Source organism: Aquarana catesbeiana, linkage group LG01 (genome assembly GCF_042186555.1).
Source record: "Aquarana catesbeiana isolate 2022-GZ linkage group LG01, ASM4218655v1, whole genome shotgun sequence".
Taxonomy (NCBI): Eukaryota; Metazoa; Chordata; class Amphibia; order Anura; family Ranidae; genus Aquarana; species Aquarana catesbeiana.
The window spans coordinates 741,275,549-741,300,729 of record NC_133324.1 but is presented as its reverse complement, the minus strand read 5'-3'; positions in this window follow the sequence as shown (position 1 = coordinate 741,300,729).

Here is a 25,181-nt window from a genome sequence, read left to right as displayed (position 1 = left end):
ATACTACACTGCCTGCACTGTATAAATATATATATTCTACACTGACTGCACTGTATATATACTGTATCTCAAAAAAAGTTAGTACACCCCCTCACATTTTTGTAAATATTTTATTCTATCTTTTCATGTGACAACGCTGAAGAAATGACACTTTGCTACAATGCAAAGTAGTGAGTGTATAGCTTGTATAATAGTGCAAATTTGCTTTCCCCTCAAAATAACTCTGCTGTCAACGAAAGTGAGTACACCCCTAAGTGAAAATTACCGAATTGGGCCCAATTAGCCATTTTCCCTCCCTGGTGTCATGTGACTCGTTAGTGTTACAAGGTCTCAGGTGTGAATGGGGAGCAGGTGTGTTAAATTTGGTGTTATCGCTCTCACTCTCTCATACTGGTCACTGGAAGTTCAACATGGCACCTCATGGCAAAGAACTCTCTGAGGATCTGAAAAAAAAGAATTGTTGCTCCACATAAAGATGGCGTAGGCTATAAGAAGATTGCCAAGACCCTGAAACTGAGCTGCAGCATGGTAGCCAAGACCATACAGTGGTTTAACAGGACAGGTTCCACTCAGAACAGACCTCACCATGGTTCGACCAAAGAAGTTGAGTGTACATGCTCAGCGTCATATCCAGAGGTTGTCTTTGGGAAATAGACATATTAGTGCTGCCAGCATTTCTGCAGAGGTTGAAGGGGTGGGGGGTCAGCCTGTCAGTACTCAGACCATATGCCGCACACTGCATCACATTGGTCTGCATGGTTGTCGTCCCAGATGGAAGCCTCTTCTAAAGATGATGCACAAGAAAGCCCGCAAACAGTTTGCTGAAGACAAGCAGACCAAGGACATGGCTTACTGGAACCATGTCCTGTGGTCTGATGAGACAAAGATAAATTTATTTGGTTCATATGGTGTCAAGCATGTGTGGCAGCAACCAGGTCAGGAGTACAAAGACAAATGTGTCTTGCCTATAGTCAAGCATGGTGGTAGGAATGTCATGGTCTGGGGCTGCATGAGTGCTGCCAACACTGGGGAGCTACAGTTCATTTAGGGAGCCATGAATGTCAACATTTACTGTGCAATACTGAAGCAGAGCATGATCCCCTACCTTCGGAGACTGGGCCACAGGGCAGTATTTCAACATGATAATGAAACACGACCACTGCCTTGCTAAAGAAGCTGAGGGTAAAGGTGATGGACTGCCCAAGCATGTCTCCAGACCTAAACCCTATTGAGCATCTGTGGGGCATCCTCAAATGGAAGGTGGAGGAGCGCAAGGTCTCTAACATCCACCAACTCCTTGATGTCGTCATGGAGGAGTGGAAGAGGAATCCAGTGGCAACTTGTGAAGCTCTGGTGAACTCCATGTTTAAGAGGGTTAAGGCAGTGTTGGAAAATAATGGTGGCCACACAAAATATTGACGCTTTGTACCAAATTTGGACACTTAGGGGTGTACTCACTTTTGTTGCCAGCGGTTTAGACATTAATGGCTGTGTGTTGAGTTATTTTGAGGGGACTGCAAATGTACACTGTTATATAAGCTGTACACTCACTACTTTACATTGTAGCAAAGTGTCATTTCTTCATTGTTGTCACATGAAAAGATATAATAAAATATTTACAAAAATGTAAATATACTTTATACTTTATGGTGGGAAGGTATTTAAAATAAAATATTTAAAATATGTTTCGAAGATATTGAGTACTTATCCCTCTGTACACATATACTCCCAAAAGTGATACCAATTGTCAATTATCACTTGTGTTTATTCATTCTGTTCATTGTGTTCCATTATTTACTCTAGTAAACTTTCTGAGTGGTTCAGTGACATTGTGTGAGTTTCTCATTGCTAATATCACATTGCGGAATGGAACCCAAGGTGTCAGAGGTAAGAGAGGATCTGCAGAGTCGGAGTAGCCAGTGGGGTATAGAGTCAATCAGCAGCCCTCACGGGGGGTACCGCTACGCGGAAATAGGATTTGATGCATAACTAACCTGTCTCACGATGGTCTAAACCCAGCTCACGTTTAGTGGGTGAATAATCCAACGCTTGGTGAATTCTGCTTCACGATAGGAAGAGCTGATATTGAAGGATCAAATCATGAGGGAACGTGAGCTGGGTTTAGACCAGTGATGGCGAACCTTGGCACCCCAGATGTTTTGGAACTACAGTTCCCATGATCTTCATGCACTCTGCAGTGTAGTTGAGCATCATGGGAAATGTAGTTCCAAAACATCTGGAGTGCCAAGGTTCGCCTTCACTGGTTTAGACCATTGTGAGACAGGTTAGTTTTACCCTACTGATGATGTGTTGTTGCAATGGTAATCCTGCTTTCACTCTACTCCTCTTTCACTCTACTCCTTCCCCTTCCTATTGTTCCACCTCATGCCTAACTTTTTTCTAACCTTTTCCCCCGCCCTCTCTCTCTGAAATTTGTCTCCGATAACCCAGAATATGTACCTGATATAGATTTATTATAGGAATAAGACTTAGACAGCTGGACGGAACTTCTTCAATAGGTCAGCCCAACATTACATTTTTTTTATGAGAATCGTCACCAATCGCGTTGTCTGAGTCAGCATGGAGCATGAATCTTGGAAATGATGTCAGTGGGAGGGGACAACAACCAGCATGGACCGCAAACAGGAAATATGTCATAAAAATGGCACACATTTCGGAACTACCGATTGGTTCCTTCTTCAAGCCAATGGCTGACTTAATTTCCGAGATTCATGCTCCATGCTGACTCAGACGACGCGATTGCTTCACCAGTGTTCCCAGAGCCTGGGGTGTTCACCTGCTGGTTATCCTGGGACCTTCTGCTGCTCCATATCGTTATCCCTGGAAAGCTGTGATAAACTGGGACCTCCTGATGCCGGATCACCTGCTTCATACATCCATGTTATGCCTCTTCTTATCCTTGATTCTGTGTTTTTAATCTTGTTTGGGGATATTAAAAGTTTTAATTCTGCACTTAGAGGCACCTTTTTTTCTTTTATTTGTTTTCTATTAGAGATTGCTTCCCTCTTTGAGTACAGCCCTAAGTGTTTGAAGACCACTTCATCCATCCAACAAAGACACTAACTGCCTGGTCCTGACATTCTGAGCACCCTTGACATACGTTTTAGCAGCATTAGTCATATAAGCTTACTTTTAGGGCTTTGGTCTACTGAACAGATATGTGGTAGAACAATGTTTGAATTTCTGGTATGTTCATTTTCTAAGACTGTTGATATCTTTATGGTATATCTTCCTGGTTTGACATTGTCAAAGACAAAGACTAATTCCTGTTAGTATACTTGCTTTAGTAAAGAGACAGTGTGGCAGAGTTCCCCTTTATCTACAGTCAGGTGCAGGTCCCTTTAATTCAAACTCCCACAATCCTCTGAGCTCCCAGCAACCCCTGAGCTCTTGGACACACCCAGGAGATATAAATTCAAGCTCCACCCTGCTTCCAGTGCTCAGAGGATCCCTGCCTGATTTGACAGCAGTGATTGGGCAAGTGAACTGTCACCAGGTGCTGGGTTCTCCGCCCCTTAAATCTGGTGTGCGGGCCACCAGCAGTGAGCACAAGAGCACGCAGCATCTATCTAAGCCCCAGTCACTGGAGAGGACTTTTCTATAGTTCGTTTAAAGAGGCTGCCCATTGAGTGGTGTGGTCCTATCTTTAGCCACCAGAACCTCCTCACCGAAGACAACAGAAGCAGTGCCAGTGTGAAGCCTGTGCCAGCCACAGATTCACCCAGCCATGAGCTTTCCAGAACCTTCCTTCATAAGCTGAACTGAACTCATGAACTCTACTGTCATATAGTGGCCATTTGTAGAATTGTTCTAATTTCTTCTGTTATGTCAATGTTCTATACTGCACCACCTTGCTCAAATGATATCCACTATGCAATGTTATGTTGACCTTCTTTGTTTAGTAAAGTAGAACTTGCATATCACCGCTGGTCTGATCATTTGGCTGATACCATTATATAACACTTGGCGTCATGAACAGGATCAGCCATGTCAGTCAGTGGTAAGGGGAGCAGGACAACGGCAGAGTCAGCTGGCAGCAGCACTGAGGGAGTTAAACAGTCTGCCACTACTTCCCTATTGCTGGTGGGATTGCTACCACAACAGCTGCCTAAGAACACAGGACCAGATCAGGATTTAGATGTCTGGATTAGAAGATTTAGGGGCTTGATACGGACATATGGGGTTCCACCCACACAGCATGCAGATCTGGCCATTAACACCCTTGAAGTGGAAGCAAGGAAGTTAATTCTGCACTGTCATGGTTATGCAATAGAGTTTGCCGATCAGCATACCTGTCTCCATGTGTTCATCTCTAGAGACCAGCTGACCCTCACCTGACTGGTTTTGTAACCTCTCCTCTAAGCATGGCCCCACCGCAGGCCCTATCAGGGAACCCTATATTAACCTGTGCACTGCAAGCCAGCAGTGCTGATCAAGCATTGTGTGTTAGCCTCTGTGTGTACTTGCTGTGTTTCCTACTTCTGATTCCTATTACCGACTTTGGCCTGTTCTTAACTATTCCTGTCTGCTCGTGACCCTGACCTTTGGCGTGTTCCCGACCATCCCTGTTTGCCTGTGACCCTGAACCTTGGTGTGTACTCTGTTGACCTTGTCTGCTTGTGGCCCCGACCTTGGCTTGTCCCTTACTTTCCTTGTTGTTCCAGCTTGCTGCATCCTTCCTCTTCTCCTGTAGTCTACCGTGAGCATGAGCTGTGAGACCCTGGGGGCCACGACCTGGAGCCAGACTGAAGCGCAGTCCATCCTTACCATTAAAGGCTCTGGTGAACACCTGCTGGCTCTTAGACTCCGCACCCTAGGGAATCTATGCTCTAGCTCCCAGTGGGATCTGTGTCAGTGATCCAGTAGACCTGCTTCCTGGACCTCCCAGGGTTCAGTCCGCAGCAGTCAGCCGTAGGGTCCACTACCTTGTGGTGCACTCCTGATCCCAACGGTGTGCATCTGTCACCCAGCCTCTAGGTGACCTGACAGTTTGATCAGCCATGGACCCGGCTGATGTGCCGCTACCCGCAGATGATCCATTGCAGGGCTTAGTTCGCAGATTTGAGACCCAGGAATCGCATCAGACCCAAGTGATGCGATTCCTTCAGGATTTGGCATCCCGTTTTGAACAGGTTCAGGCCTCATTAGGACCCCCGGTTCAACAACCTCAACCGCTATCTGCTGCTGCACCTATCGCATCAGTTGCAGCCACACATTCATTGCAACTGCCAGCTCCGGCCCGTTTCTCTGGGGACTCCAAGGCTTGCAGGGGGTTCCTTAGCCAGTGCATGATTCATTTTGAACTTCAGCCCCAAAACTTCCTGTCCGATCGGGCGAAAGTAGCCTATATTATATCCCTTCTGTCCGGCGAGGCGCTAGCTTGGGCTGCCCCTCTGTGGGAATGGAATGATCCAGTGGTTTCTACTCTGTCGAGGAACCGGGTCATGTCTCCTCAGCGGCTAGCGCTCTTTTACATCTCTGTCAAGAGTCCGCTTCTGTGGGACAGTATGCTCTTCAGTTCCGTATCCTCACAGCTGAATTGAGCTGGAATAATGAGGCCCTAGTTGCAACCTTTTTACATGGCCTCTCTGATAGAGTGAAGGATGAATTAGCAGGAAGATCCCTTCCTGCTGATCTGGACGCTGTCATCACCTTGTGTAACCAGATCGATATTCGCTTTCAGGAGAGGGCCCCGGAAAAAAGACGCCAGCACTCCCCGTTCCTTAGGCAACTTGAGCTCCCAGTCCCTTCTCTTTGATCCGAGGAGCACCCCCTGCCTGCTGAGGAACCTATGCAGCTGGGCTGGACCAAGTTGTCTCCTGAAGAACGCGTTAGGCGCAGAACTCTGGGCCTGTGCTTCTACTGTGGGGCCAAAGGTCATTTTCGTGACACTTGTTCTCTTCGTCCGGAAAAACGATTGGGGCTAATACATCTGGAAGGTGGCATATTAGACCCTGAAGTATCACCTTCACCTTCTTGTCTTCTTCTTTCTGTGTTCCTTCATGTCGGCACTTCCTTTCGTTCGGTCTTGGCACATCTGGATTCCGGAGCCGCTGGCAATTTCATGGACTGGGGAACTGCGTCTTCCATGAGACTTACCCTTTTGCCCCTTACAACGCCATTGGTGGTCTTGGCGATTGATGGCACTGTTCTCCCAGGGGGCCCTATCTGCTTCCAGACCCTCCCTGTTAAGATGTTGGTAGGGACACTCCTCCGGGAGTGGATATCCTTCCTTGTCTTACCTAAGGCTTCGTCTCCTATCATATTAGGTCTTCCTTGGTTACGGCTCCATTCTCCACATGTTGACTGGACTACTGGACAGATCTTGACTTAGGGTTCCTCCTGTTCCTCCTCCTGCCTACTCAAGGTTACCCCAAAAAAGAATCCTCCTGTTGCCATCATCCCAATATCTTCTGCTCTTCCCGCTGCGTATAGCGATTTCTGGAATGACTCCTGCAATAGTCGGGCTGAGGCACTCTCTGGGTCGTGTGGCACTCTGGATGAGGAGCCTACCTGTGAACCTGAGCCGATCAGTCACTCCAGTTTGCATGGCTATTTCCCTTTGCCTGTCCCTGAACCCCCTTGGACACACACCCAGGCTGACTCGTCCACCAGTTCCACAGTCGGTACGCCCTGCGATGCAATTCTGGTGGTCGCTGCACCTGACAATGCTGTTCAGTCGGCCTCTGCACCAGTCCAGCCTATGCCCAGTGAGCTTCCTGCTTCTTGTTCAGGACCTTTTGTAACCTGGCCTCACCCTACTGCTACTATGTCCGTTCAAACCTGTTTAAGAGGCTCAATCCATCCTTTGGATAGACTGCCTCATTTGACCAGGTGGGGTTTTCAATCTTTTGTTCAGGGCTCTCTGCATTCTGTTTGTGTTCCGGCTATCCAGCTTAACTCTTGTGACATGTCCCTTTTTAACCAACCTGACCTCAGGGATCCACTGACCTCTACCCAGTCTGATGGTCCTGTGTTGGATGTCCAGCACATCTTTAAGTGTCTGGGGGACCCTGCTCAGACTTCTGATGGTCTTCTCATGCCCTTACCCATTTCTAAAAAGCCTTTAGTCCTCAATAAGTCCTTTCGTCCTCTCCTTACCTCGGTTCCGGCCTCTGAGGATAATCTAAAGTACAAGGTTAGTCAAGTTTTGGATTCCCGGCTCCGTAAAGGCATTCTTCAGTACCTCGTACATTGGAAAGGGTTTGGTCCTGAGGAGAGGTCTTGGATCACTGCATCTGAGGTCTTTGCACCTCGTCTATTGAGGAGGTTCCATCTGGAGTTTCCTTTTAAGCCTCAGCACAGGCGGGGGAGGGGGAGGTCTTAAGAGGGGGGGTACTGTCATGGTTATGCAATAGAGTTTGCCGATCAGCATACCTGTCTCCATGTGTTCATCTCTAGAGACCAGCTGACCCTCACCTGACTGCTTTTGTAACCTCTCCTCTAAGCATGGCCCCACCCCAGGCCCTATCAGGGAACCCTATGTTAACCTGTGCACTGCAAGCCAGCAGTGCTGATCAACCATTGTGTGTTAGCCTCTGTGTGTACTTGCTGTGTTTCCTACTTCTGATTCCTGTTACCGACTTTGGCCTGTTCTTAACTATTCCTGTCTGCTCGTGACCCTGACCTTTGGCTTGTTCCCGACCATCCCTGTTTGCCTGTGACCCTGAACCTTGGTGTGTACTCTGTTGTCCTTGTCGGCTTGTGGCCCCGACCTTGGCTTGTCCCTTACTTTCCTTGTTGTTCCAGCCTACTGCCTCCTTCCTCTTCTCCTGTAGTCTACCGTGAGAGTGAGCTGTGAGACCCCGGGGGCCACGACCTGGAGCCAGACTGCAGCGCAGTCCATCCTTACCATTAAAGGCTCTGGTGAACACCTGCTGGCTCTTAGACTCCGCGCCCTGGGGAAGCTATGCTCTAGCTCCCAGTGGGATCTTTGTCAGTGATCCAGTAGACCTGCTTCCTGGACCTCCCAGGGTTCAGTCCGCAGCAGTCAGCCGTAGGGTCCACTACCTTGCAGTGCACTCCTGATCATAACGGTGTGCATCTGTCACCCAGCCTCTAGGTGACCTTGCATGCACCTTCCAGCAGAGGACCAGGATTCACTGGACAAGATAATCAGCCGCTTGGAAGTAGTGTACACCCCAACGGTTGCATTAGTAGACCTTAGGGCTCGCTTTATCAGTAGGAAGCAGAGATGGAGAATCCATTCCAGAGTACACTCTGGAATTGCAGCATATAGCAGTCGAGATCCGCCACAAAGAAAGGGGTGACCAGGATGCGCTGCGTGGAGTGACACAGACGGATGGCTGAAAGATCAATTTGTTGATGGGCTTCTGTCTGACAAAGTAAGGGAAAAGTTACAAGAAAAGGACAGAAGTTACCCACATTTAAAATTCCATGAATTATTAGAGGCAGCTATCCTGTGTACAGAGCAGAGACGTGCCAGTACGGACGTCCTTGTGGTCTGCATAGGCGATAAACCATACAAATTGCCACAAACTGAACAAACTGCTTCATGGGAGGCTGCCATCCACAAACTGATAGAAGGGATGGTCCAGCTACAGACGGAACTAGCCACGCTGAGGCGCGGACGAGACAATCCAAGGGACAACACCCCCTCCTGGAGAAAGGGAACACCCCCCGGAGACGATCTAGACAAGAGAGGTCACTCTCCCCATGTTGGGGCTGTCAGGAAAAGGGTCATTGCTTGAGGGATTACCTTGTTAGAATACCAAGGGAGCCATTAAACCCAAAGAGCCCTGCCGCTAGGAGTCAAGCAGTGGGGCGGCCCAGTGAAATGACTCCCCAGTCACAGACAGACAGGGCCGCTGATAGAAATCATGGGGCCCTGTACAGCCTACCTAACGGGGCCCCTTCAGCTCCACCCCTGGTCCCGCCCCTGGTCCCTCCTTCAGCCCCACTCCTGGCCCTGCCCCTGTCCCCTCCCCAGACCCCGCCTTGAAACAAAGTGCAGGTTTGTCTACAAGTGATGGGTGGCACTGTCTGCAGCACATTATGGCATTGGCGGCACGGGCGACACTGTCTGCAGCACATTATGGCATTGGCGGCACTGTATGAGCACATTATGGCACTGGCGGCATGGGTGGCCATATCTGTAGCACATTACGGTATTGGCGGCTCGGGTGGCACTGTCTCTGCAGGCAGCACATGCATTATGGGTCATAATGCATGTGCTACCTGCAGACAGTGCCACCCATGCCGCCAATGCCATATTGTGCTGCGGACAGTGCAACCCATGCCATGCCGCCAATGTCGTAATGTGCTACAGACAGTGCCACCCATGACGTTAATGCCATAATGCATTGGCTACCTGCTGACAGTGACACCCATGCCGCCAATGCCATATTGTGCTGCAGACAGTGCCACCCATGCCGCCAATGGCATAATGCCATTGGCAGCATGGGTGGCACTGTCTCTGCAGGCAGCACATGTGTTATGGCATTAGTATCATGGGTGGCACTGTCTGCAGCACAATATGGCATTGGCAGCATGGGTGGCACTGTCTGCAGCACAATATGGCATTGGCGGCATGGGTGGCACTGTCTGCAGGCAGCACATGCGTTATGGGGGGGCGGGGGGGGCGGGGGCTTTGGTAGTTGAGCTGGACGGACTCTGATCGGCCATGGCTGGAGGATTTTTTTTTTTACATTAATTATTTATCTGTTCAGCTTGCCCGGGCCCCCCTGCTGGCTGGGCCCGGTACAACAGGGCCAGTTGTACTGGCCTATCAGCGACCCTGCAGACAGAGGACGTGGTAGTCAAATGCCCTGTGCTGCACAGATAATTTGATGGCCAGGAGATCAAGCGCCTCTTTGGGTCGTAAGTCACTATTCTACCAGGTTCCCCGTTGATGACGTCAACTTATGACGAAACGCGTCTGGAGGAGGATACGTGCTGACGTCACCACGCTGTTTCACTAGGACGGGATTTGATTTGCAGCTGTCCGGCTCTGTTTGTATCAGTGCAGTTTTACTTTCGTTTTAAATGTAAGTGCAATACTATTTTTTATTAAATATGTGGCAGCAATATTAAGCTATGATTGTTTTTTTTCTCTTATACCCCGCTGAGATATTGAGATCTATCGGAGTTCCACGGCATTGGGGCGTGTGGAGTATATAGGCAACCAATCCATATCCATACCTGTCCAGACGATCTTTCCATACAAGTAAAGGCCTTGGCTGGGCTATAGCCGTCTGCTGGGTTATGCTTACCATCTGGTAAGCAAGTTTTTTATATGGTGGTGGCACTTATTTGTGGATCAGTCTCACTTGGGTGTTTAGATGCATTTGAACTGTTACTCAACCATATCTTGATACCTACAAGCCATTGTTGGATCGAATCTTCGCACAGCCCAGCTTCTCTTTTCCATACTATTCTACCAGAATCTTTGTCCCAGCAGTACTTCCCAAAGAAGAAAATGAGTCAGGATATCCATGGATTTCACTGACAGCTGCCAAGGAACGTACTATAGAAGTAGTCGGAATTACCTGGATGAAAGTAAAACTCTAGGGGCAGAAAAGGTGTGGTGGTCACCAGAGAAGTCAGCTTCCACCCAATTCCCCAGCATGGCTCTCCTCACTCACCTCCCTACACTCTCCTCTTCTGTACAGCTCTATTTTGGTTCACTCCCTATTCCATACCCACATCTAGGTCGCCTTGTGTTCCTTTGCCTGCCCTGGTCGATGCCTGTCGGGGAGCTTCGGACGAGATGTCCGCCGCGGCTCCCGGTTGGGAGCACTTGTTCGGACGGTTTTGGTACCCGGTATCACACCACCATCATACGAACCATAGTGAGTTAACAGGTCTTTGGTTTGGGGGTCCCAACCCCACCATTGTACAATATGCATATATCTTACCATTTAAGCCAATCTTTTTTACCCATAGATACACCTTGTGCTCGCTCCTGATGAGTGGCCCTCCAGCCACGAAACGCATAGAATTGCCATATGCCATGTTTTCAATTAACATTACCCGAACATCAAGTTTACTCCTAATACCCCTTCCTTGGACCAATGAGGTCATAGACCTTGCAAATATTACTATGCAACTCTGCTTTGGTGCACTCCGGAAGATTTTTGCTTGCTATATTATGTGATACTGATCTTATGATATTTTGTGTACTGTATTACCATTATACCACTTTTATGTGTTGCATCTGTTATACTTGATTTTATCCTATGGCAATCAATAAAAACTTTTCAAGTATGTCCACCAATTTACCTTTTTGCTACCACTTGCCTCATATAAAGTCCCACCCCCTTGCTCTCTCCCCTTTTTGACGCATGACAGGGATGGAAATATGTGGCCTTACCAGGCCACATTTTCACTCAAAGTCCCAAGGGATGGAACAATTGGCCTTACCAGGTCATATGTTCATTTAAAGTCCCTAAACCTTATTTTTTAATTTTTTATTCAAACACCAGAGAAGGATGACAGCAGGTTATATTGGGCATAATTATCATCCAGAGCCTGAAGCCTGAGCTTTTGAAACATTGCCCTACCCACCTGGGACCACCCAAGGAGGTCAGAAAACTGCTTCATGCCTTAAAGCACTAAAGGACTCTGCCTCAAGTACGGCACACATCAAGGAAAAAGCTGGCGTTGTGAGGGTTCCCTTTGGGACAGAAATCATAATTCCTCCCTGCCAAGAGCTTGTATTTCTCATGAATGTTGGATCGTGCCATCGGCTGCAAGGCATCCCAGTCTTAGTGGAACCCTTACCCTCAGATATGAAACAGTTTGTTGCTAGAACCCTCATAGTAGTTTGGCAAGGCACTGTGTTAGGATGCATAACAGCAAAAAGATTCCACTTAGCCTGCCGCCAGGGACACCAGTGGCAGAGCTGGTCCTGATTACAGATGTGATCGCTCCTTAAATGGACCAATTAGAGCTCGAAAATTTCTGTTTACGGCGCTATGTAGCGAAAGTGAATGTTGCCAAATGGTCAGCAGGAACAGACCAAGCATGGGCAGGAGAACAGATACTCCCACTTCTACAGCTGTCCACTGAGGAACTGTCCCCCACTCAATCGGAAGCAGTAAGGTGATTAGTGGATAGGTGGTCAGAGGTGTTTTCACAGGGGTATTTTGACCTGGGCTGTAGCAATGGGATTGAACATAAGCTCTCCACAGGAGAGAGTCTACCATCAGGGAGCGCTCCAGAAGCATACCCCCTCACCTCTATCAGGAAGTCAAGCAGATGTTGGAACAAATGATGCAACAAGGAGGAATTGAAGACAGCAAATGCCCATAGGCAACTCCCATCGTCCTAGTACAGAAAAAGGACGGCACCCTTCATTTCTGTGTAGATTATAGACAGTTGAATGCTGTCACTACTAGAAACAACTATCCTCTGCCACAAATTGAAGAGTCCCTAGCTGCCCTAGGGAAAGACAAATTCTTTTCTACTCTTGACCTTGCCAGTGGGTATCGGTAGATCCCGGTCGCCAAAGCAGGTCGCCCAAAAACTGCTTTCATCACTCCTATGGGACTATGGCAGTTCAAAAGGATGCCTTTCAGGTTAAACAATGCACCAGCTACCTTCTAGAGGACAATGGAACATTGTCTGGGAGACATGAACTTGAATAGCACCCTGCTTTATCTAGATGATATAGTGGTGTTCTCTGCCACCTTTATAGAACACCTTGCCCACCTAGATGCTGTGCTAGCCTGGCTACATGAGTTTGTGGGTTGAAGCTTAAACCAAAGAAATGCCACCTGTTTAAATGTGAGATTGAATATTTAGGAGCGCATCCCATCCCAACCCAGAGAAGATCAAGGTCATACAGGAGTGGAAAGCCCCAACAAGTCTGACTGAAGCTGGAGCATTCCTAGGGTTAGCAGGGTACTATCAACGTTTCATCAAGCACTACGCTCATGATGCTGCTCCTCTCCAGAAATTACTAAAAGGAGTAGACCAGAAAGGGGGCCACAAGAAGGTGGAATGGGAACCAGAACAGCAAGGAGCGTTTGACGTCTTAAAGCAGCAGTTAACATCAGCCCCTGTATTGGCTTTTGCTGATTTCTCTCTTCCCTTCCTGTTATGGACTGATGCCAGTAACCAGGGCCTGGGGGCTGTGCTCTCATAAGTGCAATATGGTGAGGAAAGGGTTATTGCTTATGCCAGTCACAGCCTTCATGTAACCGAGAGAAACCCTGCAAACTACAGCTCCTTCAAGCTGAAACTGTTAGCATTGGTGTGAGCCGTCACAAAACGTTTCACAGAGTATCTCACAGGAGCTCGGTTCGAAGTCTGGACAGCCCCTTAATACATCTCCAGACAGCCAAACTTGGTGCTCTGGAACAAAGATGGGTGGCACGTCTAATGAAATCTGGCTTCTCCCTGCATTACCAACCAGGGAAAGGTAACCAGGTGGCCGATGCCCTGTCATGGTACCCCTGAGTACAATCACAGCGAGATGTGGATGAGGAGGCTGAAGAATAGGGATGAGCTTCGCGTTCTAGTCAAACCCATGTTCGACTCGAATATCAGCTGTTCGAACGTTCGCCGAATTGCGAACGATATGGGCCGTTCGCGCCAAATTCATGTGGCGTGTCAAGGCCCATAATCCACTGCGGCATCACAGTGCATTGCTGGCTGATGATTGGCCAAGCATGCACTATCAGTAGAGAGAGCTGTAATTGGCCAAAGCCAGGGTGGCTTTGGCCAATTATGGCTCAGGGGGTTAGAACACGCCCCACGCTATATAAGGCCGCCTGCACGGCGGCCCTGTGTAGTGTGTTCCAGCGCGCTTAGAGAGAGAGAGAGAGAGAGTGTGATTTAATTTGAGTTAGCTAGATTAGGCAGGACAGTCAGTGAGTTAGCTGCACGTACAGTGTATTGTGTATATATATATGCATGCCAGGTGTTGTATATATATATATATATATATATATATATATATATATATATATATATACACACTGTATTCAGTTTAGCTAGATCAGTTCCTGTTATCTTCCTACTGACAGACAGGCTTGTCTTGTTACAGTATTTACAGCTACCTGAAGAAAATTGCTGGTGTTCTTTTGATCCTATTAGTACCACAGTCAGGCAGCTAGACTATTTACAGTTAGTGTAGTGCGTCCTCCTCACAGTGTTCAGTTAAAACTACAAGTTAGTTTAGTGTGACCTCTGCACAGTGTTCAGCTAAAACTACAAGTTAGGGTAGTGCGTCCTCCTCACAGTGTTCGGCTAAAGCTACAAGTTAGTGTAGTGCGTCCTCTGAACAGTGCTCAGCTAAAACTACAAGTTAGTGTAGTGCGACCTCTGCACAGTGTTCAGCTAAAGCTAAAGTTAGTGTAGTGCGTCCTCCTCACAGTGTTCAGCTAAAACTACAAGTTAGTATAGTGCAACCTCTGCACAGTGTTCAGCTAATGATACAAGTTAGTGTAGTGTGTCCTCTGAACAGTGTTCAGCTAAAACTACAAGTTAGTGTAGTGCGACCTCTGCACAGTGTTCAGCTAAAGCTACAAGTTAGTGTAGAGCGTCCTCCTCACAGTGTTCAGCTAAAACTACAAGTTAGTATAGTGCAACCTCTGCACAGTGTTCAGCTAAAGCTACAAGTTAGTGTAGTGCATCCTCCTCACAGTGTTCAGCTAAAGCTACAAGTTAGTTTAGTGTGACCTCTGCACAGTGTTCCGCTAAAGCTACAAGTTAAGGTAGTACGTCCTCTTCTCAGTGTTCAGCTAAAGCTACAAGTTAGTGTAGTGCGTCCTCCTCACAGTGTTCAGCTAAAGCTACAAGTTAGTTTAGTGTGACCTCTGCACAGTGTTCCGCTAAAACTACAAGTTAGTGTAGTGCGACCTCTGCACAGTGTTCAGCTAAAGCTACCTGTAGAAGGTTGGTGGTGTTTTCCTGATCCTATCACTACCGCAGGCAGCTAAATAAGCTACAAGTTATTTTTTTGCAAGCTCTGCACAGTGTTCACCTAAAGCTACCTGTAGAAGGTTGGTGGTGTTTTCCTGATCCTATCACTACCGCAGGCAGCTAAATAAGCTACAAGTTATTTTTTTGCGAGCTCTGCAGTGTTCACCTAAAGCTACCTGTAGAAGGTTGGTGGTGTTTTCCTGATCCTATCACTACCGCAGGCAGCTAAATAAGCTACAAGTTAGTTTTTTGCAAGCTCTGCACAGTGTTCAGCTAAAACTACAAGTTAGTGTAGTGCGAGCTCTGCACAGGGTTTAGCTAAAGCTACCTGTAGAAGGTTGGTGGTGTTTTCCTGATCCTATCACTACCGCAGGCAGCTAAATAAGCTACAAGTTAGTTTTTTGCGAGCTATGCACAGTGTTCAGCTAAAGCTACCTGTAGAAGGTTGGTGGTGTGCTCATACTACAGGCAGGCAGTTGATTTTGCTAGCTGCAGTATCAGTATATATATATATATATATATATATATATCCCAGCTTAGTGCAGCTACAGGCCATTAGTATGTCTGGAAGGCCAACAAGGAGAGGCAGACAGTCACAAGCCAATAAAAGATGGCAAGCAGGCTCTGTGTCTAGAGGCAACAGTGCTGGTCGTAGAGACGGTGAATCCTCATCAGCACGTGGCCGTGGGACACGCTTGGCCTTTTTTTCGGCAGCTGGCCACGTTGAGCCGCAACATGCAGAAGACTTGGTCGAGTGGATGACCAAGCCATCCTCATCCTCCTCATCCTCTCTCACCCATGCTCAGGGTACTTTGTTTGGCAAAGCAGCTGCCAACACGGCCTCTTCCTTCGGCTCAATGGCATCAGTGACTCCTTCCCTAGCCCCACCATGTCCTCCTGAGGAGTCCCTCAAACTGTTTGACCACAGTGTTGGGTACATGCTCCAGGAGGATGCCCAGCGTTTAGTAGGCTCTGATGATGATACTGAGTTAGATGAAGGCAGTAACGTGAGCAGGGACAGAGGAGGTGCCCAAGAAGGACAGCAGTCTGGCAGTCATGCTTCCCCTGCTGGAGCATACTGCCAGGTTTGCTCCAGTAATGAGGAGGGAGGGGATGATGAGGTCACTGACTAAACGTGGGTGCCTGATAGGAGAGAGGAGGAGGAGGAGGAAGAGGAGGCACATCACTAACGAGGCAGGATGCTCTCCAGGGGCCAGCCTAAGGGCAGCACACTGACTGTATCACACCCCAAAGCTCCGCATGTGCAGGGCGCTGCTGTCCCTGCACGTTATTCCAAAAGTTCTTTGGTGTGGGCCTTTTTTGAGGCGAGTGCATCAGATCCCACGCTGCTATTTGCAACATATGTCTCAAGCGTATCTCGCGTGGCCAAAACATCTCCCGCTTGGGCACCACATGCTTGACCAGACATATGTTGACCTGCCATGCAGTTCGTTGGCAAGCGTATCTAAAAGACCCACACCAAAGAACAAAGAGGACCTCTCCTTGCTCCTCATCAGCTGAGATCTCCAACCCCACTATACCTTCAGTCCTCTCTGAGACCTGCACTGAGAGGAATGAAGGTGTAGAATTAGGTGTGTCACAGCCAAGTACTTGTGGGCAATCTGCTTTCGGTACACCGACATCAGATTGTACCGGGAAAATTTCCCTGCCTCAGCTGCTGCACCGCCGAAAGAAGATCGCTCCCAGCCATCCACATGCCCAGCGGTTGAATGCTAGCTTGGCAAAATTGCTAGCACTTCAACTGCTACCTTTTCAGTTGGTAGACTCTGCCCCCTTCCGTGAGTTTGTGGAATGTGCGTTTCCTCAGTGACAGGTACCCAAACACCACCTTTTCTCACGGAAGGTGATTCCGGCTCTCTACCGGCATGTGGAAGGCAATGTCTTGGCCTCGCTGGACAGGGCGGTCAGCGGTAAGGTGCATATTACTACTGACTCATGGTCCAGCAGGCATGGACAGGGACGTTACCTAAGTTTCACTGCGCATTGAGTGACTCTGCTGGCAGCTGGGAAGGATGCAGGACAAGGTGCAGTAGTGTTGGAGGTTGTTCCACCACCACGCCTCCAAAATGCCACTACTAATGATTGTGACACACCTCTCTCCTCCACCCCCTCCTCTTCTTCTTCCTCCATGGCCTCTTCCTGTGCTTTGTCCTCGGAACCTGCGGTTCTCCGTAGCCGTTCAAGGAGCTACGCAAGTATGCAGGCCAAAAGATGCCATGCGGTGCTTGAGTTGGTGTGCTTGGGGGACAGGAGCCACACTGGGGCAGAGGTTCTGTCAGCTCTGCAGGGGCAGGTTCAGAGGTGGTTGATGCCACGCCAACTTAAGGCAGGAATGGTGGTTTGCGACAATGGCACCAACCTCCTCTCTGCCCTCCGACAGGGACAAATGACCCATGTGCCCTGTTTGGCTCATGTCCTTAACTTGGTGGTGCAGCGGTTCTTGGGCAGGTACCCGGGCTTACAGGATGTCCTGAGGCAGGCCAGGAAAGTCTGTGTGGATTTCCGCCGGTCATATAATGCCAGTGCTCGGCTGGCAGACCTCCAAAAGGAGTTTAACCTGCCCAAGAACCGCCTAATCTGTGACATGCCCACCAGGTGAAACTCAACGTTGGCCATACTGCAGCGGCTGCACATGCAGCAGAGGGCCATCAATGAGCACCTGTGCAACTATGGCACCAGGACAGGGTCAGGGGAGCTTGGTTTTTTTCCCCACACCAGTGGGCCATGATCAGGGATGCATGCACTGTCCTGTCACCATTTGAGGAGGCCACGAGGATGGTGAGCAGTGACAGTGCATGCATCAGTGACACTGTCCCCCTTGTCCACCTGTTGGAGCACACGCTGCGTGGAATAATGGACAGGGCACTTGAGGCAGAACAGAGGCAGGAAGAGGAGGACTTCCTTAGCTCTCAAGGCCCCCTTTATCCAGACAGTGTTCCTGCGTGCCCGCCGATCACACAGGAAGAGGAGGAGGAGGAGGATTGTGTCAGTATGGAGGTGGAACCTGGCACTCAGCATCAGCAGCAGTCTTTAAGGGATCAGTCCCAATAAACACATGGACTTGTACGTGGCTGGGAGGAGGTGGCTGCGGACCATGTCGTCCTTAGTGACCCAGAGGACTCCGGACTGAATGCCTCAGCAAACCTATGCTGCATGGCCTCCCTGATCCTGCAAAGCCTGCGGAATGATCCTCGTATTCATGGTATCAAGGAGAAGGACCAACACTGGCTGGCAACCCTCCTTGATCCACATTACAAGGGTAAGGTTGCGGACCTTATCTTGCCGTCGCAGAGAGAGCAGAGGATGAAACATCTTCGGGAGGCCTTGCAGAAAGGTCTGTGCAACGCGTTCCCAGAGACTGCGAGGTTACAAACTCCTGTTTCTGGACAACGTGTTGCTGAGGCTTCAGTCAGTCAAAGAACGAGTGGTGGAAAAGGTGGCCATCTGATTGATGCGAACAGACAATTTTTTAGTCCGCAGCCCCAAGGTATGATCGGTTCCAGCAACCATCACCAGCGTCTGTTTTACATGGTGCAGGAATACCTAGGGTCAAGATCTGACTTGGACACCTTTCCCACCGAAAATCCTCTGGGTTACTGGGTCTTGAGGATGGATCACTGGCCAGAGCTTGCACAGTATGCAATTGAGCTACTGGCCTGTCCTGCATCCAGCGTTCTTTCGGAACGCACATTCAGTGCTGCTGGAGACTTTGTAACCGATCACAGGGTGCATCTGTCCGCCGACTCGGTCAATCGACTGACCTTCATAAAAATGAATCAGTCTTGGATCACCACCAGCTACCAAGCACCTGATGCTGATGTAACCGAATAATTTTTTTTGAAATCTCAGATCCCTTCAAAGACTGCCTATGCTGATGCTGAGCAACTATCCTGAGTAATTATCCTCTTTCTCCTCAATGATCACGCTGATAGATTGTAAGAACATTTTTGGTTCTGGGCGCCGCCACCAGTGCCTAAGGCCCAATTTTTCAGCCCCTGTTTAACAGGGGCGTGTAATTACAATTTTTGATGCAATACTTTGCAGCTGGGCTCGTTTCTGTGTTCCAACTAGAGTATCTGTGAGGGGTTGCAGTGTTGTGGCACCAGCACCAGTGCCTAAGGCCCAATTTTTCAGCCCCTGTTCAACAGAGGCATGTAATTACAATTCTTGATCTAATATTTCACAGCAGGGCCCATTTCTGCGCCCACCAAGAGCGAGTGAGGACTTACAGTGTTGTGGCACCAGCACCACCACCACCACCACCAAAGGCCCAATTTTTCTGCCCCTGATCAACAGGGGCATGTAATTACAATTCTTGATCTAATATTTCACAGCAGGGCCCTGTGAGGGCTTACAGTGTTGTGGCCACAACAACACCTAAGGCCCAAATTTCTGCTGAGTATATAGGGTAGGCCCCTACTTTCAAACATCCATCTTACAAATGACTCCTACTTGCAAACGGAAGGAGACAACAGGAAGTGAGATGAAATCTACCCCTAGGAAGGGAAATTCTCTCCTGTAAGAGTTAATATGGGAAAAACATTTCTCCTTTCCACTGATGCTTTATCACCAATCCTTGTTTCACAAAAAAAAACACATTTTCAAAAAACATTTGTCATTGGGACAAAAAGTGAGGTGAAATCTTCTGAAGAGGAGCACAGACAGCAAAACAAATGTCACAGGGGTGATAACCCTTTCCTATGTTTTCCAAAAAGCTTAAAAAAGATTTTTTTGGCTGGAGCTAAAGACATTAAAAATGTACCAATTCAAAATTACAAACAGATTCTACTTAACAACAAACTGACAGTCCCTGTCTTGTTTGCACCGCCTGTATACTGCTGTTCAGAGTACAGAGCCTGTATACTGCTGTTTCCTTTTTTAATTTGGGTGCGGGGTTCCCCTTAATATCCATACAAGACCCAAAGGGCCTGGTAATGGACTGGGGGGTACCCATGCCATTTGTCTCACTGATTTTCATCCATATTGCCAGGACCCGACATTACATTAAAGCTGCAAGCAGTTTTAAATTACTTTTTTTCCTTTAATAATGACATTTTGTGCAGGGACTGTTCTAAGCACGGGAAACACGCGCCACTTTACAGGCATACTATAGACACCCCCCAGGTACGATATTTAAAGGAATATTTCACTTTTTTTTTTTTTACTTTAAGCATCATTAAAATCACTGCTCCCGAAAAAACGGCCGCTTTTAAACGTTTTTTTTGCATTGATACACGTCCCCTGGGGCAGGACCTGGGTCCCCAAACCCTTTTTAGGACAATACTAAGCAAATTACCCTTTAAAATGAGCACTTTTGATTTCGAGTGTTCGAGTCCCATAGACGTCAATAGGGTTCTAACGTTCATGCGAATTTTCGGTCCGTTCGCAGGTTCTGGTGCGAACCGAACCTGGGGGTGTTCGGCTCATCCCTACTGAAGAAGAATAGATTCCACCCATGATGGGGGAAAGACCTAAGAGTAGACCACATCCACATACTGGAAGAGTACAGCTGGGCAGAGATGCAGAAGGATGACCCCATAATTTCTTCAATAAAAGAGGCAGTGCAGCTATGGCGGTGGCATAGTAGAAGAGAAAGGTCAAAACTGCTACCAGAAACACAGAAACTGTTGACTGAGTGGTCCCGTCTTAAAAGATGGCATATTGTATCGCAGGATAATGTTCCCTCATGACTCATCAGTAACCTGGCAGGTTGTACTGTCACAGGCCCGAGCTTGACCAGTGGCAGAAAGAATTCATGTGGAAGGAGGACATTGGGGTGTCCACAAGACTTTCCCCTAGTTCAAAAGACAAGCTACGTGTGTGGGGCTCTTGCAGTTGATTGAGCAAGTATGCCAGCACTGTTTGGTATGCTTAGTGATGAAGGGGACTGAAGCCCAGGTGTCTCCCATGACTTGGAGCACATCTGCCTCATTGGAAGTGCTAACAGTTGACTTCCTCACCCTGGACATGTCAGGTGATGGATATCGACATGTCCTTGTTATGGAGGACCACTTCACCAAGTTTGCAGTAGCCATGCCAACTCGTGACCAGATTGCAAAGACTGCAGCTCAAACAGTATGGAAGCACTTTTGTCTCCCTTATGACTGCCCTCAGAAAATACATTCTGCTCAAGGTCCCTGATTTGAAAGTGAGTTATTCCTGGAGTGGTGTTGCTCCTTAGCTGTCAAGAAGACACATATGACCCCATACCACCCACGGGGTAATGGAGCAAGTGAGAGATTTAATCGTACCCTGATACAACTGTTGAGAGGACTGACCCATGATAAAAGAACCAGATGGACCCATTACTTGGCTGAAGTGGTCTGGAAGTATACCATATGGTGCACTCAGCGACAGGTCGCTCCCCTTATCATGTTATTTGTGCTTGTACTCTTGGGGGCCCCACAGACCTATGGGGTGTTGTCCTCACTGAAGAACTAGAGTATACTCCAGCATCTTGAGTTCGAGAGTGGAGGCGACGGCTGTCAGAAGTCCAACAGTTTATTAAGGATTGAACTTGGGTAGAACGAGAAGAGTCAAGAAAAGAGGTCTATGACCTGAAACCCGGAGACAGGGTTCATGACCTGGCGCAAAGGTGCACATCAGCAGGGCAAGCTACAAACTCCATGGGAGGAAGTGCCTGGAGTTGTGTTACAGCAACCCACTCCAGGAGTGCCAGTTTATGACATCCAAAAAGAAGGTACCCAAGACAAGCCAAGACGGCTAAACCGCAGGCTCCTTAAGCCCATTAGAAACTACCAAGACATTCCTGAGACCTTGTCTAGAGGACCAGAAGAACAGGTTCCAGGGAAACCAATGGTGCCACCATTAGAGAATCAATGGTGGCTATTGCCTGTTGCCTCACTACTCTCTCCAAGGTCTGCAGAAGAATGTGCAGGTTCAGACAGTCCTATGCAGCCTAAATGATTGCCTAGAATCACAAGTTCAAGTGGGGTGGAGTGTAGCAGAGTGCCCCTTTATCTACGGTCAGGTGCAGGTCCCTTTAATTCAAACATCCACAATCCTCTGGGCTCCCAGCATCCCCTGAGCTCTTGGACACGCCAAGGGGATATAAATTCCAGCTCCCCCTTGCTTCCTGTGCTCAGAGAAACCCTGCCTGAGGGGACAGCAGTGATTGGGCAAGTGAACTGTCACCAGATGCTGTGTTCTCCCCCCGTTAAATCTGGTGTGCGGGCCAAAAGCGGTGAGCACAAGAGCACGCAGCATCTATCTAAGCCCCAGTCACTGGAGAGGACTTTGCTATAGTTTGTTTGGAGAGGCTGCCCATGCAGTGGGGTGGCCCTATCTTCAGCCACCAGATCTTCTGACCGAAGACAACACCAGTAGTGCCATTGTAAAGCCCGTGCCAGCCACAGATCCACAAGCTTTCCAGAACTATCCTTCATAATGTGGAAATGTGAGCACCAATGTCTTCTCTCTCTTTCATAAGTTGAACTGAACGCATGAACTCAACTGCCATCTAGTGGCCATTTGTAGAATTGTTCTAATTTCTTCTGTTATATCAATTATATCAATGTTCTATACTGCACCACCTTGCTCAAATGATATCCCCCATGCAATGTTATGTTGACCTTCATTGTTTAATAAAGTAGAACTTGCATATCACCACAGGTCTGATACCATTACCTAACAATAGCAAGTAAGGATAGGTAGGGTTGCCTCTCACTCTATGACACAGTTTGATCCCAGATGGGGTGTCTGGGTAGAGAGGATAACACCCTTGGCAGAAACTTAGCATTATTATAATATCCAGTATTCAAGTTCAACTGAGGATCCTGTATTTTGCTCATTGTTTTCTTGTAAGCACTTCTCAGTTATAAGCCTATTATATAGCTAAAATTACCAATGCATTCTTATTGTTTTGTAACCTTTGAGAAAATTCAATAAAAATTTTTGAAACTAAATAATTACAGTGCTACATACAAAAATAGAAGGGTCCTTGTAAATTAAACAGTGTGTGTTTAGTATCATTTTAGGTTATCTTGTTTTTTTTTTCCTGCTTGGACAATGTGTAATTTTTTTTTGCGATATAAACGAAAAAAGACCAAAAATTTTGAAAAATACTTTTTATTATAAAAAAAATCCAATAAACTAAATTTTTATCATACATTTAGGCCAAAATGTATTCAGTCATATGTCTTAGGTACTTTTGGTTTGCGAAAATGTTATAGCGTCTACAACAGTGGTTCTCAACTCCAGTCCTCAGGACCCACCAACAGGCCAGATTTTAAGTATTACCTTGGGGAGATGCAGACTAGAATACTGCAATCACTGAGCAGCAAATTATATCACCTGTGATGTATTTCAGTTATCTTGCAAACCTGGCCTGTTAGTGGGCCCTGAGGACAGGATTTGACAACCACTGGTCTACAAACTAGGATACATTTACTGGAATTTACGCAGCTTTTAGTTTATGACTGCCTATCTAACTTCTTGGGGGTGCTAAAATAGCAGGGCAGTACAAACCCCTCCAAATTACCCCTTTTTGGAAAGTAGACGCCCCAAGGAATTTGCTGAGCACCCATTGAATATTTTTATTTTTTTTGTCACAAGTGATTGAAAAATGACAAAAAAATAAATACATTTTTTTTACACAAAGTTGTCACTGAAATGATATATTGCTCACACATGCCATGGGTATATGTGGAATTACAACCCAAAATGTATTCTGCTGCTTCTCCTGAGTACGGGGATACCACATGTGTGAGGCTTTAAGGGAGCCTAGCCGCTTACAGGACCCCCAAAAGTTTCAGAAAAGACTTGGCGGTTCAAGTGGTTAGAAGACCAAGTGGCCGTGTACAGAACCCCGAAAACCAATCACCGCCTTCAGGATTTCTAAGGGCGTACATTTTTGATTTCACTCCTCACTATCTATTACAGTTTCAGAGCCCGTGAAATACCAAGAGGGCACAACCCCCCAAATGACCCAATTTTGGAAAGTAGACACCCCATCTATTTGCTGAGAGGCATGTTGAGTCCATGGAATATTTTATATTTTGCCACAAGTTTTGGGAAAATGACAACATTTTATAATTTTTTTTACACAAAGTTGTCACTAAATGATATAATGCACCCTTATTACACCCTTAGAAAGCCTGAAGGCAGTGATTGGTTTTCGGGGGTCTGTACGCGGCTAGGCTCCCAAAAAGTCTCACACCTCAGGTATCCCTGTACCCTGTGGAGAAGCAGCAGAATGTATTTCGGGGTGTAATTTCACATATACACATGGTATGTGTGAGCAATATATCCTTTAGTGACAACTTAGTGTAAAAAAAAAAATTCCTGAAACTTGTGGCAAAATATAAAATATTCCATGCACTCAACATGCCTCTCAGCAAATAGCTTGGGGTGTCTACTTTCCAAAATGAGGTATGATCGGGTAAATAGAATAGCCATTATTGGAAACCCCTAAGTATTGGGATTTTCCTATCAGGTAATTTGGGGTTTTTGAACTGTCCTGGCATTTTATGCCCAACATTAGAAGCTTATGCCACACATCACCCACTCTTCTAACCACTTGAACCACCAAGTCTTTTCTGAAACTTTCTGTTAAAATTATTATTTTTTTGTTAGAAAATTACTTTGAACCCCCAAACATTATATATCTTTTTTTAAAGCAGAGGTCCTACAGATTAAAATTGTGGTTGTTGAAATTTTTTTTTCACACAGTATTTTCAGAGAGATTTTCCAAATGCAATTAAAAAAAAAATAAAAAACACTTTTTTGAATTTTAATGCACAAAAACACACTATATTGTCCAAATGTTTGGTAAAATATAAAAGATGATCTTATGCTAAGTACATAGATACACACCACATGCTTTAAAATTACGCACACCCGTGCAGCAGCGACAAACTACGTACATTTTTAAAAGCCTTTGAGAGCATCTACAGGTTACCACTTTAGATTTACAGGGGAGGTCTACTGCTATAATTACTGCCCTTGATCTGACATTCGCGGTGATACCTCACATGCAGGGTGCAATTGATGTTTCTATACGACACAAGACCAATGCTTGTGTTTGTCGTTGCGCACGAGCACGGAGGGGACAGGGGTGCTTTAATTATTTTTTTTAATGATTTATTTTGCTTTTTTTATTTTATTTTTACACTGTCTTTTTCTTTTTATAATTTTCATTATTATCACAGGGAGTGTAAATCTCCCCTATAATAGCAGGTGCACTTTTTTTGAAAAATTTGGGGTCTTTTAGACTCTATATCTCTCCTCTG